The sequence below is a fragment of the Lathyrus oleraceus genome, chromosome 5, assembly GCF_024323335.1.
Source record: "Lathyrus oleraceus cultivar Zhongwan6 chromosome 5, CAAS_Psat_ZW6_1.0, whole genome shotgun sequence".
Lineage (NCBI taxonomy): Eukaryota > Viridiplantae > Streptophyta > Magnoliopsida > Fabales > Fabaceae > Lathyrus > Lathyrus oleraceus.
Genome location: NC_066583.1, coordinates 184,540,258 through 184,557,995, shown reverse-complemented (window position 1 = coordinate 184,557,995; position 17,738 = coordinate 184,540,258).

Genomic DNA, 17,738 nt, shown 5'->3' with positions numbered 1-17,738 from the left:
TAAGCTAAACATGTCAAACTATGCATTTTGGAATCACATTGGAGCAAACAGAATGATCACCATCAAATCAATATCAAAACAGCTCAATAAATTCCACAAAAATTCAAGTCTAAACAGAACACATATCATGTCAAGCACACCAATATTCAGCTCATTTAGATCAAGGGAAGTAGGTCAATGAAATTCATAAAGTCCAGACAAGTTCAAGCAAGCCAACACAAGGTATCAAAACAAGCATCAACTTCCACCAATCATAAAACAGTGACAAAACATGATAAACGAATGGGTTCAAAACCAAAATGACCTATAATGTGTCTAGAATTCACATGTCAAATTTCACATCCATCTAATTAATGACCAGAATTTCACAAGGCAAATACAAACATGTGTCACAAAAAATCAACAAAAGACTAAACAGAAAATAAAATCCCAATCAAATAGGAAATGCCATCAATAAATCCAGAAAAATTCCCATGTATTCTCAACATCCATATGCTCAATCATGCAAAAATTCAACTCAATCCAATGTCCCTAAGCACATCAAATAAAATCATGAAATTCACCAAGCATGGTGTGACACAAATTGTCACGTCTCTAATCAAAAATTCATATCTCATCAACCAGGGATCCAAAAATTGCAAACTATACATCAAAATCACCAGCAAAGAGTCCAGAACATGCACAAAAAATTTCAAGCATTTCTATGGAAGCATCATCATTTTATGAATGATATGGTGAGCATGGTACACAAATGATACATTCAAACAATCCCTAGGCAATTTATTTTTCGACACGTGCACAAAAATAATAAAAATCACCATAAAAAACTACACATCACAAGGAGAATAATTCAAAAAGTCTCATCAAATTTGGACAAAAAATGAAGAACTTATGAATTTTCTAAGATCATTGATCAAAATGAAATGAAATTGGAGAAAGAAAATGAAATGAAATGAAATAATGTGAATAATGGCAATTTTGTAATTAGGAGCAACGAAGCCAAAACGCGGTCGTTCTCATTAACTCGTTGGCAGCACGCGATTGGCTTAAATCCGCGGTAAATACAAAATTCAAAACGGAACTCAGGCAAACGGATCAAACACACGTATTCTTCATCATCTTCGTCAAACAAATTCCAGAAAATCACATATGAACAATTTTTCACTAAAATGAACAAATCATATATGGTTGAACTCGTCTAAGCATGTACATCATGGATACGACAAGCATTTGACCTAACTCTAAACATATCAACCGGATCGAGCGAAAAAAGGTTTCACATCCAAACTTCTAATCAAGATATCTCACTCGATTCTCAACCAAATTCAAAACCACAAGTTGCATGCTATTCTATGTTGAGAGATCTATCTAAGCCACATCACAATTCAAGCAATGGTTGAGATCGAAAATTTACCTTATGACGATGGCAGATGAGAATTCGTGCTCCTCAATGTCCAAAACACCAAAACAGAAGCAGTTCAATGATGTGGAAGTTGAATGGAATGAGTAGTTTAGCTCAGTGATGCTTCAGATCCAAGAACCTTCGATTTGCCATGGATGAGCTTGCTTTCAACAGTCCAAATTCTCCACTCTTTTGCCACGAATTTGTGAAACAGATGCACACAATCACTGGTAGATGATAGATCAAGCACGAATTCACACTATGGATGATGAATCTTGATGAAAATAATGAAAAAATGTGTGAAAGTTTTGAGAGAATTTGGAAGTTTTTGGAGGGAAAATTGGTTAGATCTGAAAATGTGAAGTGTCATTATGATTTTCTGTTACAATTAATATCTTATACCAACTCCTTAATCCACTTGCTAATCCAAATTAACAAAATGAAGTGAAATTAGCAAAATGCATTTTCAAGTGAAATGGCCAATATGTCCTTTTGCAAATTAGGCAATGTAACAGTAGCAAACCAGTTCAAGCAAGTTCTAAATGTCATTTGGAATGTGTTGCAATTGGTTTTGTGTGGAAATGCCATGTATTTTGGAAATTGCCTATTTTTCCCACCAATTTTCAAATAGTCCACTTGAAAAATTACATTTTGCCATGATGATTTTTGATGAAATGTGATAATGCATCATGAAAGTACATGTAAAATGTGGTTTGCTCAAAGAAAGATCACCCAATTTGGCAATTCCATGTGAAAGTTATGCCACTTTGAAAATCAACATTTTCTGAAAATGATTTGATCATAACTTGCCAACCACACATGAGAAATTCATGTTCTTGAACTTTTTGGAAATGGGAGAACAAGATCTTCAACTTTCATGTTGGACAAAATTTCATTTGAAGCATTTTTGGACACGTAATTTTGAGGTGAAAAACTTTCCATTTTTGGCAGTTTCCAATTACAGGTCACCTGCCATTTTTGGAAACTTTTCATCTGACTTTATTTTCTTCATTCTTAATCTTCGAAATGCCAAATGAAACTTGTTCAGACATGAATGAAGTATATCCAACCCTCTCCCACCTCCAAATCCATCAATCCAGGCACAGTTGACCATAGTTGACTTTTCTGACTGATAGATGAATTTGGCTATGCACTGATCCACTTGAGCCTCAATCTTCTGATGAAATGGCTCAATGATGAAACCCTAGCTTCCATAAGCTCAATACAATCATGAAATGATCCCCATATCCATTATAGACCCAATCTCCTTGCCAAGCCCTGACTGGCCCAATGTAGATGATTTAACTGATTAGGGTTGACCAGTGGTCAAAACCCTAATCCCAAGGTATCTGATCAATCTCTTGGTGATGACAAAACCATGATGATGGTGATGTACCATTGCAACCAAGATAAAGCTCAATCTCTTTGAGAATCAAGAAACCCTAATTTGAATCACACATCCTCAGATGATTAATGATCAATTCAATCAATGAAACCCTCAGGCTTGCATCTCAACCCCTTTATCTTCTGATCAAGACTTAGGAGGATGACTTGCCCAATGTTGCCACATGATATGCAAATATGTAATGACTAATGACCTACAAATGAAATGCAACATGCTAAGCTAGTCCCAGAAGAGGAGGGCAAATTTTGAGGTGTTACAGCTGCCCCTATTCAATCCACTGTGAACCTGTCGATATGAATAGCCTCGGCTTTCAGATGATCAGGATGAAGAGTGATTGAATACCAAGAACAGACGAACAATTTGCACTCTGATGGGAAAATAATTAACAATGCCTGTCAGAATCGGCAAAGAAACAATCTTGAAGAAAAATCTGTCTGGTACGGAGAAAGTCGGCCTGATCACCGAAACAGAAACGTCGACCTGGATACCAAAATAAATGGTAACGCAGGGATAACTGTAACACCCTTCTAAATACCCCAATTATTTAATTAAAATAACAAAGTGTCAATCAGAGTAATATGCAATCAAGGGTGTCACACAGTTACTACACACCATTCACCAATATAACGGTCATGCTCTTTTATTAATTCAAAACATAAGCATTTGCATAAAACGCAGCGGATAGAAATCTCATCAATCATGTAAAACTTTACATGTAAAATGGTTCATAACTAACAATAAAACATTTAAAACAAGTTAAAACATCCCATCCCGATGTTACATCTATCAGAGCACGACCCACTAAGGAGACTACACTAGACTCCAAGCATTAGCTTCTACTCAACTCATTGCTCGTTACCTGAAAAATAGTTGTAAGGGTGAGTTCCTCAATCGATATAATAAGCATTATAAATTATCATGTCATGTTAAGTAAATAACACATTTCATCACCCAAATCAGATTACACATTCAGCAACGGCAATATCAACTCAATCATACTCATACTCAATGTCAATACAACCACACGTATAATATTGGAATACATCCATTCATATTATACGCCACACATACATTATGCAATGAGACCCCACACATGCGGTACCGACTATTCTTGAACATATAGTTCAAGCTCACCGATCAAATCCAGATACGGCTACTAAGCTCACTAGTCCCACTCATTTGAGATCTAGTGACTCACTCACTAATTCCTCACCATGGGAATTAGCTACAGCCCCAAAGGCTATGCTATGCACACTAATCACCTAGCATGCAAACATCGACAACAAATCCACAATAATTCACTCACTAATTCCTCACCATGGGAATTAGCTACAACCCCAAGGGCTATGCTATACATGCTAATCATCTAGCAATGCAACATCAACAACAATTCACAATGGACACATGCTCACACTCTAAGCCATACAACAACCCATTCACAAATACATGCATACAATATACATTCGCAACGTTATGCATATCATCATACATCATCAACACATTTGTCAAAACATCATATCATCTCAAATAAATGAACACAGTATTAGCACACTCTACTAATACCTATACTGCTCGGAACAGCGGGAAATAATCCCTACCATATCACACACTGATATAGGCAACCACCAATTAGGCACACAACGTTTAAACTAACAATTTTTCCACTCTGCAACAGCGTTAACCGGTTAACGCCCTGGGTTAACCGGTTAACGCAGGCAAAACACGCTTACTGCCCAAAACTTAACAGTGTTAACCGGTTAACGCCCTGGGTTAACCGGTTAACGCAGGCAAAACAGCACTAATTCTCAACTCGTAACAGTGTTAACCGGTTAACACCCTGGGTTAACCGGTTAACGCAGACAAAACAGTAGTTCCTGCGCTAACACAAAGCAGAATGCAGAATTCTCCGCATTTTCCGCCGTTAGAGGACTTCCGGACCTCCGATTCCAATTCCGTAAAAAGCTATACGTTAGGGAAATTACAACACACTCAATTACAGGTTCAATTTCAGTTTTTTACACAACATATCCATCACAATTTTCAGCATTCGACAATCCCAATTAGGGTCAATTCAACGGTTTATCACTACCCATTACATGCTAACCCATAATACCCATTAAACGACGATAAACCCCCCTTACCTGAGTTAATCCGGCAATCTCTAAGCTCCAAGCTCTTCTCTTCTCCAATCTTCTTCCTCTTGCTCTGCCTCTTTGCCCTTTCTCCTCTTTCTCAATCGCTTCTCTGTTTCACGTGAAAACCTTTTCTTTACCAATTGGGCTCTTTTTCTTTATTTCACACTTATATATTTTCCAATTTATTTTATTATCCCAATAAAATAATAATTCAATAATTCCAAAATAATAATAATAATAATCCAATTATCTAATTAAATTAATAAATATATTATTAACTTAATTTAAATAATTACCATATTATTATCGGGGTGTTACAATAACCATGGCCTGAACACCACAGATCCGCTGGGGATTATCATCTCTTTCTAATGCTTTTCTTGAACCCCGAAAATTTTAATAATCTTTTTTCATTTTCTTGATCCCCGAAAATTTTCTTTCGCGCAAATGATCCCGGATCACTGCATTTAAACCCCGATATCTTGTTTGCCAAAATAATGAACCCCATTCTCCATTTGAACCCCAGTCGCCTGACGATAACTTGTGATCGCCATTGTGAACCCCGTTCTCCAGAAAATGCCTCAACATTTCCCTTTCTCCATTTGAACCCCGTTCTCCAGAAAATGCCTCAACATTTCCCTTTCTCCATTTGAACCCCGTTCTCCGCTTTCTTGTGATAATTCCGCAGGCAACGTCGAAAATAACACCAAACACCACTCTGAGGGCGACATATCAGAGGGTATACCTTCACAAAAGGAAGGTAACATGTGCATCTCTTCCTCAGAAGATACCCATAACGACCTCCATCGGCCTCAGCCAAAGTCTAAGGTGAAACATGAACAAAAGATAATCCTGAGGACCTCATCCCGGATTTAATCTTCAACTCCACTCTCTATTTGGACCCCACTCTCCAGAAAATGTCTCAACATTTCCCTTTCTCCAATTGAACCCCGATTGTCGCGCTGATCGCGTAACGTCCTTTGATTTTATTTCCATCTCCGTCGGACGGAAAAAATTCTTCCAGTATCGCACTACTGGAGAACATTGCTGATCTGACATCATGATGCTAAACTCCTCAGAGTAACACCTTCACCATCCGGCGAAACTAAATCTCAAACGGTAACCACGGCTTGAGTCGCGTTGATCGCGTAACATTCCCATCTCAGTCCGACGGAAAAGTTTCCTCCAGTATCGCACTACTGGGGAAGTACTGTTGATAAAAACGGTGCCAAACTCCTCGGAGCAACACCTTCACCCTCAGGCAACCACTTCTCAAACGGTAACCACGGTCTGAGACTAGCTCATGCTTGCAATATGATGCATGATTGATTTTTCTGCGTAAAGCTCCATAATTATGGAAATGCTACGCGATTTATTATGCAATATGCTATGCCATTTTTCATGATGTATGTATAAAAGCATCCCCCTCAAGGGACTCTTCTAGGGAGCTCGAGACACTCTGCTGAGGAACTCGCCAACACTCCGATTCCACCCTGCTGGGGAATAGCACTGCTGCTGGGAAAAGGCAACCCTTGCTGGGGAAAAATCTCCTTTGCACCCGATCCGCTTGGGGAATTGCTGGGGATAAGAACCACCAACGCTCTCTGTGGGGAAACAACAGTCTTTGACTTGCTGGGGATGCAACACTCCAGACTCTGTTTGGGGAACCAACACTCACAGATACCTCCGCTGGGAAACAGCAACCTTCAGGCTTGGCTGCTGGGGAAGCATCGATCTGAAACCTGTTGGGGATAACCATCCTGACCCTGCTAGGGAATCCACAGACCTTGAATCTGCTGGGGAATTTAGTCATTCTGACTCTGCTTAGGAAGTTGAATGAAATTCTGGTACTGAACACCCTTCGACTTGTCGAACCATGGCATCCACCATCCAACTCCACTGTCAACTTTCAAATTTTGAGAACTCCCAGACTCGTCTGGACCTTTTCTGCTCCATCATCTTGTATTCCCAACCGCTCCGAGCTCGACGGAGAGCGAACTCCTGGGATTTATACAGACTTTCCAATCTTCCGACTTTGAAGAGTCTTCTTGATTAATATCCAGGATCGTCGTACGTCCTTCCGTCGTCCTTCACCGTTCTTCCATTCATCCGTCCCTGACTGGACTCCGTGGGGACCGTTCGTCAAAAGCTTCCACATCACAACCTGCAAGTGAGTGAAAATATCTAACAGTACCTGCAAAAGAGATCGTTAGATAAAATCGTGCCCCAGGCGTGTCAAGATTTCAGCACTTGGGTCACTCAACCTTCTGAATAAGATTTCAAGTTTTCAATCTTATAAACATGCATTGGAAGGGACCTGTATGTCTTAAAATGCAAAGATTCTTTATCAAAATAATTGGATGTTTTTGCAATCAAAGCGGTAATGAAAAACAAAAACAAAATTATTTGACTGAATATGCATTTTATTGATTGGAAAAGTGTGGCTCATATTGAGCAATACAAAGGAAGCAATTCCTGAAAAGAGGTAATTGCGCACAAAAGGAAAATCTATCCTAATGGCAATGTGAAACCCGTGATCTCATCGAGTTCCAACTCAGTTACACCCCATATGTCCTCAGACTTTCCGTACTTTCTGCCTTCTGAAAAAGACGCTTCTGATTGATCCCTACCGGGTATTATCCATGTTGCTTTAACCAAAGCACAAACGATCATGCTGGACGCAGTTGTTCGTTTCAATCCCTCTTTTGCCTGGACCACCCTTTCGGGTTTTCAGTCCACCGGGATACCCTTTTTTGCCCAAGTCACCTTTTCAGGTTTTCGACTTGCCGGGTGTACAGTTTTCCATTTTATCCCTAATTTTTGCCCGAACCTTTCTTTCTGTTTTTGGTTCGCCGGGATGCCCATTTTTGCCTGGACTATTTTATTCTTTTCGTCCAGCGGGTCTCTTTGTACGAAGTATTTTTTAACTGCGTCCGCATTCACAGGGGATGGAAAATCTTCGCCATCCATGGTCGTTAACAACAAGGCTCCGCCAGAGAAGACCTTCTTGACCACGAATGGGGATTCATGATAGGGTGTCCAATTGCCCATACGATCGTTTTGAGGAGGAAGGATCCTTTTCAGCACCATATCACCTACGTGATACACACGAGGTCGTACCTTTCAGTCAAAAGCACGCTTCATTCTTTGCTGGTATAACTGCTCATGATAGATGGCCGCCAGCCTCTTTTCCTCAATCAGGCTCAACTCTTCGTAACGGGTCCTTACCCATTCAGCCTCTTGCAGTTTCACATCCCTCAGGACTCTCAAAGAGGGAATTTGGACCTCAACCGGTAACACGACTTCCATTCCATATACCAACGAGAAAGGCGTTGCCCCAGTAGATGTATCGAGGTTCGATACCCAGGATACAAGCTTCATATTCAGTCATACTGTCGGTGCATTCAAATGCTATCCGGGCAACAAAAGCTTATTCACCTAAACCTCCCCATCAGACATCAGAATCCGTTCGGATTCAGGGTCAGGCCCCTCCTCCGGGATCGGTTCTTCACAATCTTTCGATTTGAGCACCTCGAGATGTCCTCGTCAGGGAACTCAAACTTCATCGGTTGATAATCCTCAACGGGTTGCGGGGCGATGTAATCAGACAATACACCCCTTGATTGCCTTCTGAGAGTATCACAAATCAGTCATCCTTCTTTTGCACTCTCACAACCCGTCCGGTCAATGCTAGATTCTCAAACGCATACTTGATCGGATCCATCTTGGAAATCAATAAAGTGGTATGGACCAGCATATACTGCCTCAGTCGGCGAGCAGCCCAGACCAAAGCACAGCAAGTTTTCTCGAGCAGTGAATATCTTGTTTCACAGTCGGTAAACTTTTTGCTAAGGTAGTATATGGCATGCTCTTTTCGACCAGACTCGTCATGCTGCCCCAATACACACCCCATAGACCCCTCGAGGACCGTCAGGTACAGAATTAACGATCTTCCCTCCACAGGAAGCATCAGAATCGGAGACTCCTGCAAATACTCTTTTATTTTTTCAAATGCCGCTTGGCAATCATTATTCCACCTGACCGTTTGATCTTTTCTTAACAACTTGAAAATTGGTTCACACGTGGCTGTTAGATGAGATATGAACCGTGAAATGTAGTTCAATCTACCTAAGAAACCACGAACCTCTTTCTCTGTTCTCGGTTCAGGCATGTCTCTTATTGCTTTTACTTTAGCAGGATCAACCTCGATTCCTTTCTCGCATACAATGAACCCCAGCAATTTACCGGACCGCACTCCGAACGTGCACTTGTTCGGATTCAACCTCAGTCTGAACTGTCTCAGCCGGTCGAACAACTTGGCCAGATCTACCAAATGCCCCTCCTCTGTTTGGGACTTTGCTATCATGTCATCAACATAGCATTCAATTTCATGATGAATCATATCATGAAACAAAGTCACCATGGCTCTCTGATAAGTAGCGCCGGCGTTCTTGAGACCAAATGGCATCACCTTGTAACAAAAAGTGCCCCATGGTGTAATGAACGTTGTTTTCTCCATATCATCTGGCGACATTTTGATTTGATTATAGCCAGAAAAGCCATCCATGAAGGAAAACACCGAGAATTGAGCTGTATTATCTACCAACACGTCAATGTGAGGTAATGGAAAATCATCTTTCGGGCTAGCTCTGTTCAGATCTCGGTAGTCCACACACATTCTCACCTTCCCATCCTTCTTCGGGACTGGCACAATGTTCGCAACCCATGGCGGATAATTAGTGACAACAAGGAAACCAGCATCCCACTGCTTCTGCACTTCTTCTTTGATTTTCATCGCCATATCAGGTCGAGTTCTGCGCAATTTCTGCTTCACTGGAGGACAATCAGCTCTCAACGGTAGCTTGTGCACAACGATATCGGTATCCAACCCTGGCATATCTTGATAAGACCAGGCAAAGATGTCGACATACTCTTTCAACAATGCCACCAGTCTGTTCTTAACACTTTCCTCCAAAGCAGCCCCGATTTTCACCTCTTTCTTGACCTCATCGGTACCCAGATTCACAACCTCAATCGGTTCTTCATGCGGCTGAATCACCTTCTCCTCTTGTTTCAACAACCTGGCTAACTCCCCTGGTAGTTCACAATCTTCTTCGTCTTCTTCTTCAGCATGATAGATTGGATTGTCGAAGTCATACGAGGGTGTAACAGGACTGTTATCAATGAGATCCGGAGATTGATCGCATCTGCATGAATGTGGATTCATGAATTGCTTTAGAACCGGAACGAGACAAATTGAAAAGAAAAAAAATGAAAACATTGCCATTTTTATTTTGTTTTTATTTTTAAAACTGTGAAAATAAATGAAAAACAGGGAACACCGCTTTTAACTGAAAAACATCCTTTTATTAATGATGCAAACTTGCAAATTTAAACATGAGGTGGCCCTTACAATGAACCATTACGTGTCGGGCAACACGTATGGCTTTCATGCATATAAAAATCAAAACAGGAAAAATATTACTCTTCCAGCAGAGTGACCCGAATGATCTTTTCAGCCTTCCAGTTCTGGATTCCCATTCCTGGTGCGCACGGCTTTATCCATTGGTCAATTTTGCAGTCGCTATCAGCTTCATCACTCATCATGCAGATGTGATCCGGATCCAGCATTCCGGCACTAGTGAAGGTGACCGACGTACGGCGTCCTCTGCCTTGTCCTGACGAGCCTCTGTTCGGCTGATACCCCACTCCGAAGCGGTCCTTCTTTGCGGAGATATCCATCATCCTGCCCCAGCCAGGAGCCTCTCCATTCTTCACCACCTCGGCGGCCTGCTTGTACGAAGCAATGGACGGTTTCTCCTCTTCCTTGGCAAACAGAGCATTCTCTACCTTAACGGTTTCGAACGCCTGACTTGGCGTCTCCCATATTTCGCCGTCCATCTCCACGTATTTGAAAGATGAAAGGTGGCTGACAAAGATATCCTCCTCTCCGCAAACGGTGACAACCTGTCCTTCCCAGATATATTTCAGCTTTTGGTGCAAAGTCGAGGTCACTGCCCCAGCAGCATGAATCCACGGCCTACCCAACAAGCAACTGTATGTCGGCTGAATATCCATGACGTAGAAAGTCGACTTGAACACCTCCGGGCCTATCTTCACAAGAAGCTCAACCTCTCCAAATACAGCCCGCTTCGACCCGTCAAATGCCCGCACTATCAAATCAGTGGGTGTCAGAATCAGCCCTTCACAATTTAACTTTGCCAGAGCCTTCTTCGGCAACACATTCAATGAGGAGCCGGTATCAACCAGCACATGCGAAAGCACGGCCCCTTTGCATTCCATTGCAATGTGTAGAGCCCGGTTATGATTTCTCCCATCCACAGTCAGATCCATGTCTGTAAAACCCAACCCATGGCTGGCATGAACGTTAGACACTACCGTCTCCAACTGGTTAATGGTTATCTCTTGAGGAACATAGGCTTTCTTCAAGATCTTCATCAAAGCCTCTCTATGCCCCTCAGAGCTTAACAGCAACGACAGAATCGAGATTTTGGAGGGAGTCTGCTGCAGATGGTCAACCAACTTGTACTCGGATTTCTTGATGATTCTTAAAAATTCTTCTGCATCATCATCAAGTTTCTCTTCCGACCCCACAGGCGTCGGTGTCACATCATGAGTACCATTATTCACCACAACTTTCCCTTTCGCCCTGGCTAAAGCCTCGGCCTTTTCTTTTTTCTCTTTTTCTCCTTCTCCTCCCCTCAAGGCGTCAGGAGCAAACAGTCTTCCACTGCGAGTGAACCCACTGGTACCGGCATTATCCACCTTTGAAACGGTGGTTTCACTTGCAGTCTGATCTTCTACTTTCTCTCCGTTACAGTAAACTTCTCCACCATAATGCCATGGCACGGCATCATCTTTGTCATACGGAATTGGTCCAGGTACCGTGATGGTAACTGGAGCCGCCTCAGCTAGATTTGACAAATCCACCGGATCAAAATAAATTGTTATGGTGGAGACCTCATCTTTTCCCCTATCAACCTTCTCAATCAGAATACTTCCACTATCCATCAAACCCTGGACAGTCTCTCTCAACAAATCACACCCATTGACAGAAATAGGGCATGCAGCACAATCATCACCACAGCCCAGATAGACCCCATTTAACAACAACTTCCTCTTAACCTCAGCCAGAGGAGTCTTCAGTTGATCAACAGACAACAACCCGATTCGGCCCTCCTCAGAGACAGCATTCACTCCCCTTTGACCATGCGCGGGCATGGGATTAGCATTGACGTTGGGAGATGGTGCGAAGTTGATTGCTTTCGAATCCACCAGGTCTTGAACTGTGTGCTTAAAAGCTTTGCAGTTCTCTATATTGTGTCCGGGCGCACCTGAGTGAAATTCGCATTTTGCATTCTCATCATAATTGGCCGGCCTTTGATCAGGTCTCAAAGGCGCCAAAGTTCTCAGTTGTACCAACCCCAAGTCTTGCAATTTCTTGAACAAGAAAGAGTAAGTCACAGGTGGTCTATCAAAATGCCGATCATTCATCCTTCCCCTGACTTGATAACCAGCCCTCTGAGGCCTCTGCTGAAATAGTTGTCTTTGCTGTTGAGGTTGCTGTTGTTGTTGTTGCGGTTGCTGATTATCAGCAGGAATAGTTACGCAGCAGTGTACTGAAAGTAACGATCCCTACTGGGTCCTCTCTGAGCGTAGACCGCGCTGGTATCACCCTCTTTCTTTCTCTGGCCATTACTGAAGGGCTTCTTCGACCCTGAAGAAGAAGCATTACCCTGAATCTTTCCGAGCTTCAGCCAGCTCTCAATCCTCTCGCCAGCCACCACTATATTTGAAAAGTTGGTGACCGGACAACCAACCATCCTCTCGGCGAACGCCCCCTGTAGGGTTCCCATGAAGAGATCAGACATCTCTCTGTCCACTAGTGGAGGTTGCACTTTGGCAGCCAACTCCCTCCATCTCTGAGCGTATTCTTTAAACCCCTCGCTATTCTTCTGAGACATACCCTGCAGCTGGGTACGACTCGGGGCCATATCAGCGTTGAACTGATACTGTTTAAAGAATGCGTCCCCAAGATCTTGCCAATTCTTAATATCTGAGGACTTGAGCTTGGTGTACCACTCCAGTGAGCCTCCGGACAGGCTGTCCTGGAAGAAATACATCCACAGCTTTTGGTCCATGGTGTAAGCTGAGATCTTACGGACAAACGCCTGCAAATGAGTTTCGGGGCAGGAACTCCCATTATACCGATCAAATGCGGGCGCTTTAAATTTCTGCGAGATCACAATCCCCTCCACTAGCCCCATATTTGACATGTTGACCACCCCAGGAGTGGCATAGCTCTCCAAAGCTCGGATCTTCTCAGCCAGCAGCTGAATCTCTTTGTTCTGTGGTGGGGAACTGTATTGACCGAAAGGTTCGTTGTGCATCGAGAACTGATCAGCCTCTCTGTCTTCCTCTCTGTCATCTTCAACCCCGAAGAATGGCGGGAAAAGACTATCCTTCAAGTTCTGACCAGGTTGACCACCAGCAGCACCAAAACCAGCAGCATTATTCACTATACCCACGGTTGTTCTCTTGCCACCATCTCGAGAACCACTCAGCCCCTGGTTGGAGACACCATCCAGGTTCACACCACTATTAGCCGCTGAAGCCCGCTCGAGCTTCTCGACTTTGTCAGCTAGAGCTTTCTGACCAACTGCAAAACCTTGTATGATGTTGATCAGCTCGGTCATCTTGTCTTTCAGCTCGAGGATATCAGTATTCGGGAGATCCATTAGTCTGGGAGTATTGCGGCACGTGAAATATCTGTGCGGGCGTGTTGAATGCAAAGGTACAACTCTGCGAGCACGAGCAATGATTCCTGAAACAATCAAGCACGTTAGAACTGATACCTGCAAAATAAAAACACGTTATTATGATCATGCATGAATGCAGTATTTATCCATATGAGGAACACTTTGTCTCTCGATCCTGGCTTCATCGAGACAAATAATAATTCGGCAGAAATATTCTGACATTCAGCATTCGATTTCATCATACAGATCAGAGATATATATTTTAGCAAAATACCCCCAACCATGTGTGTGCGCTGTGTGAGTGCATACGGTAAAGCAAATAAAGCTTGAAGATTGATCATTGAATGAAAATAACCATCACATAGCAAAATGCACAATAAGCGCCATAGTCATACATCAAATCAGATACAAATCTCTAGAATCAGGAAAGAAATACAAGCAAACGAATTCCGTCAACAAGCCTGACGGTAATCCACACAAATAATAAAGGCTAGCCTGATAAGGGTCCCACAGAAGGCCCTATCTCATCAACCATCTTCGCGAACTCTGCGGCGAACCTGAGCTCGGTGTTCTCCTGCTGTAATCTCCCCACCTCTTTCTGGTGAATCTTCATTTGCCTGAAGTAATGATCTCTCTCAGCAATGTAATGATCTCTCTCGGCGATGATCCTTGCTTTCTCCACTTCCCACTCTGCAGCAAGGACTCTGTTTCTGGCATCTCTCTGATCTCTCACGAGGATTTGCCTCCTCTTCTCATCTTCAATGACCTTTGAAGCTCTAGCCAATCTCTCTTTGGTGATGTCGTGCTCCTTTGTCGACGACGCTAAGGCTTGGCTGATCTTCCCATAGTAGGCGGTATCCATCTCAAAGCGCTTTGCTTCCAGGGCATGTCGCTTGTCTTGATCTTCCATCTTCACTCTGATCTCCTGATTAGCCATCTGAACCCGAGCGACACTCATCTCCAATTCCATTTTCTCCACAAGCAACTGATCTCTTTCCCGCTTCATCTCCAGGAACTCTTCCATACTAACAGAAGAAGGAGATTCCTCAATCAACGGATACCAAGGATCAACCATAGGAAACGGTAGACAAGTAAGCTCCACTCTCTTACTGAGCCAGTCATCGAACGGAGGAAAAGACCTGTTATTGGCTCTGCCCCAAGAAAACTTGCCTTTCCTTTGAATACTGCGCCACACATCAGATACCTGCTTCAACCTGGCCTGATTGCCCTCAACCGGGAAGTACAAAGTTTCCTGAACCTCACTCTTGAACGGAGGAAGCTCCATAGCGAATCCCATTTGTCTCTTAAGAAGTGTCGGGTTATAATTAATGCAACCCTGAACTCCTATAAGCGGCACATTGGGAAAACCCCCACAACTGCAGATGAAATCTTGTCCAACCCCACTACTGTGAGTCCAAGCTATGTCTTTGGCCCTCAAACCCATCAGCTTGGTCGCCCAATTGACATTTTGGCCAAGAAGAACAAAAGCACCTCTGGTAGGCAAATATCCCATAAACCACTTGTATAGCAACTGAGTGCAACATCAAATCAATCCCCCACGCCTCTTCTCGTTCCGATTGTGGACCGAGTAATAGACATCTCCGATCAAAGTAGAGATAGGATTCCTCTGAACAAACAAGCGGATGGCATTAATGTCCACGAAGCCCTTCTGATTAGGAAACAGAATGGTCCCATAAATGCCCACAGCAACCACGGCACAGACTGTATTCCAATTACCCAACTCGGCATTCTCCTTGGCCTTAGCTTCTAGGAAACTCAGATGAAAACCAGGCAACTTCCCCTTCTCTTTCAAACTCCCCTTAACCATCTCCGGACTCAAATAAAGAGCACGGGAAATCCCTCCAATATCAGGCTCTTCCTTAGTAGCATAGAAAGGAACCTGATTTCTGATCTGAATGCCCAAAATATCAGCATAATCCTCCATCAGAGGCCCGAGTAGGTAATCTGGGAAGACGAAGCACCTCAAACCAGGATCATAGAACTGGAGGAGAGTATGAATGGCGCTCCTGTCTCTGTCAGTGAGTCTGAAAACCGTCTTCAGAATACCCCCATATGCCTCACGAAACATCCCCACATGGTCGGGTGTAATCAAAGCTATCATATCCTTCAGCGCACTGATCTCTGGGTCAAAGAAGCTATAGGCGACATCATCCTTCAAACCGGGCCTCCTCATGTCTAAGAAGTCTCTCAACCAAGATCTCGATCAAAAATGTCCCTGCATATGGATAAACATGTGTTAGATGCAAATAAATGCAGAATGTGATGATGCTGATGAATGAATGCAATGCATTATGCCATCCTCCAAGTCATCTGAACATTTGTTGCTCTGAATCACAGCCCTGATCTCTGAACTGATCACAACCCTCTACGGGAATATGTAACCACAAATCCACCTCAAGGGTTCCGAAATAAACGGAACTGAAAGATACACCATCATCATCATCAGACAAACCCTGAGCAGATCTCCATAACCATCTGAATCGGCTCGGGGAATCCTGAAATAAACGGATCCCCACTGATAAATAACTCGGACAGCGCTCCGGCGTCTCGGGAATAAAGGGCCATAAATCCAACTTATAAATAGGACTCTGATCAACGGAACCAATAGTCACCATCAAAGTCACCAACAGAACATGCATCTGTAAGAATCACCCTCCCCTCACAGGTAAATTCTAATCAGGTCATCCTAAGGCGGATAATAGTCTCGACAATCGGGCAGAGATACTCAATGGGTTTGCCCTTTCGGGTGTGCCATTGTAGCTCTCCTGAGATCGTCTAAACCAAAGATCCGGGAAATGATCGGTCACCAGAGTCAATAGCTCAAAAGAGGTAACCCAACCAAAGTGGAAAACCCCACTGAGGAAAAGCACTCTCAGATGAACCTCGTCCGGCTTGTGGTATGTCACGTCGCAACAGCATGCCCAACCGGCATGTGAGGAACGTGAGACCACACTAATCCTAGGTGTATACTCGGGCCTGGGTTTTAGCCCCACTCAGAACACCCACCCCCAAACAGAGGAACCACCTGCACAGAGGACGGCAACATGATAGTATGATGCATGCAAATATTTATGCAAATATATACAGTCAGAATAATAAATGCAATAAATAAAGCACAAGCAACCTAAACTATCCTAGAACGCTAGGAGAGACTCGCTTAGGGAAGATGGACCAGCACAGGTCAACATCTTGTGGTTCCCCAGTGGAGTCGCCAGTTGTCGCATCCGCGAAAAACAACCGGTGGGCTGAAACAAAAAACAACACAGAGCCGCCACCGTGCGTTATTTATCCCAAAAGAGGGAAAGGAAACGCTCGAAGTAAACCTGGGAAAAGCATGGTCTTGCGACCAAAGAGAATGGGATCGGGAGTCGGTTACGCAAGGGGAAGGTATTAGCACCCCTCACGTCCGTCGTACTCGACGGGATCCACGCTCAAACGATAGAATAGGTTGCTAAAACAAACATCACACACACACACACTGAAGACAACACAGGTGGGAGAAAAGAGGAGAGGGCTCGCTAGGATATCGCATCCTATGCCTACGTATCTCGTCTGGAACGAGAATCAGAGCTTCCGTAGTTCGGCTCACGCACGCCGAAACAAAACAAAACACAAAAAGGCAAACATGGAACCCGAACGCCAATCGCTGGACTTACACCAGCTTCTGAACCAAACAAACACACTCAGGATACGGACAGCCAATCGCTGGTCTTACATCCATATCCTGACACACAAGAACAAACAAGCAACAAGATACTAAGGAGTCAGGCACTCGAGCCTAGCAACTGCTGAGCAAACGCACACAAAAAAGAAAAAGGGTGCCCGGAGAGACCTCGCACGGTCTCCTGCCTACGTACCTCATCTGGTATGAGGATCAGGGCGACGTAGTTCCCTTGAACGGGAAAGAAATTCTAACCAGATACAAAGGGAGACACACTACTAGGGAGCTGGACTCGAGCCTAGGTGTTATCATGCATCATTGCCCTATGTTATGG